The sequence below is a fragment of the Camelina sativa genome, chromosome 3 (genome assembly GCF_030686135.1).
Source record: "Camelina sativa cultivar CO46 ecotype springtype chromosome 3, ASM3068613v1".
Lineage (NCBI taxonomy): Eukaryota > Viridiplantae > Streptophyta > Magnoliopsida > Brassicales > Brassicaceae > Camelina > Camelina sativa.
Window position 1 is genome coordinate 19,690,266 of NC_141882.1, and position 1,016 is coordinate 19,691,281.

Consider the following 1,016-nt stretch of genomic DNA (forward strand, 5'->3'; position numbering starts at 1 on the left):
CAGCTTCTTGGGATTGGTGCTGCGGGCCCTGCTGTTGTTGGAATCCAGGTGGTGCAATGGGTTGGAGGTAATTTCCAGAATACTGCTGCTTAGGGACATATCATTGATTGCATTGAACAAAAGGCGTCTGCTGGAATTGGTTCCCTTGAACTGCTGATGGGTAGGTTTGGTCTTGAGGATTGGCAACATTCGGGTTACGGTAAGACAGATTTGGATTCGGCTTGTAGTTGTTGTAACCTTTGTTGTAACCTCCTTGGTTGTTGATGTAGTTCACATCCTCGATTTGAACATTCTCCTCATCTTGTTGTAAAAATTGCTCTTCCTCTGATATTGCATGAACATGCTGCTGCTGGTTGAGGAGTTTATTGAGCTTGTCATTGAGGGCTTTCATGTCCCTCTTGTACTTGGCATCTTCCTCTCCTGTTGATCGCATAGTACGATCGTATTCCTCATTATAATGTCCATCAGATTGAGATAAGTTCTCCACTAGGTCCCAACCTTCATTAACATCCTTGTTGAGGAAGTTACCATTGCTTACGGTGTCCAGCAACATCCGTATCTTGGGAACCAGTCCTCTGTAAACTGTACTCAGCAATGAAGCATTGCTGAAGCCATGATGAGGACATCTGGTAGTGTATCCCTTGAAACGTTCCTAAGCTTCACTGAACGTCTCGTTGTTCTTCTGAACAAATCTGGAAATGTCATTTTGCAGTCTTGCGGTTCTGGAGTTGGAGAAGAATTTGGCTAGAAACGCCTTCTTGCATGCCTCCCAGGTGGTGATGGACTCCTTGGGGAGTGATTTCTCCCAGATGTGTGCTTTGTCTCCCAAAGAGAATGGGAAAAGCCGGAGTTTGAATCCATCCTCACTAACTTCTTTTATCTTGGTTAGGCTACATAGCCTATCAAACTCATCTAGATGGAGCATCTCCTGCTCCTATGTTGGTCCTTGCTTGAGGAGCTGGTGGACCGTTATGATTGTTCATTGTCTCCTCAATGGTTGCTGGTTGGGGTTGTTG

General features: G+C 45.3%; 1 non-coding gene across 1 annotated transcript; it reads left to right on the top strand.

Moving 5' to 3' along the window:
* Positions 1-608: 608 nt before the first annotated feature.
* Positions 609-715, top strand: LOC147947552 (small nucleolar RNA R71). The gene has a single exon (XR_015595652.1). It is a non-coding gene; the product is annotated as a small nucleolar RNA R71 (small nucleolar RNA).
* Positions 716-1,016: the final 301 nt, after the last annotated feature.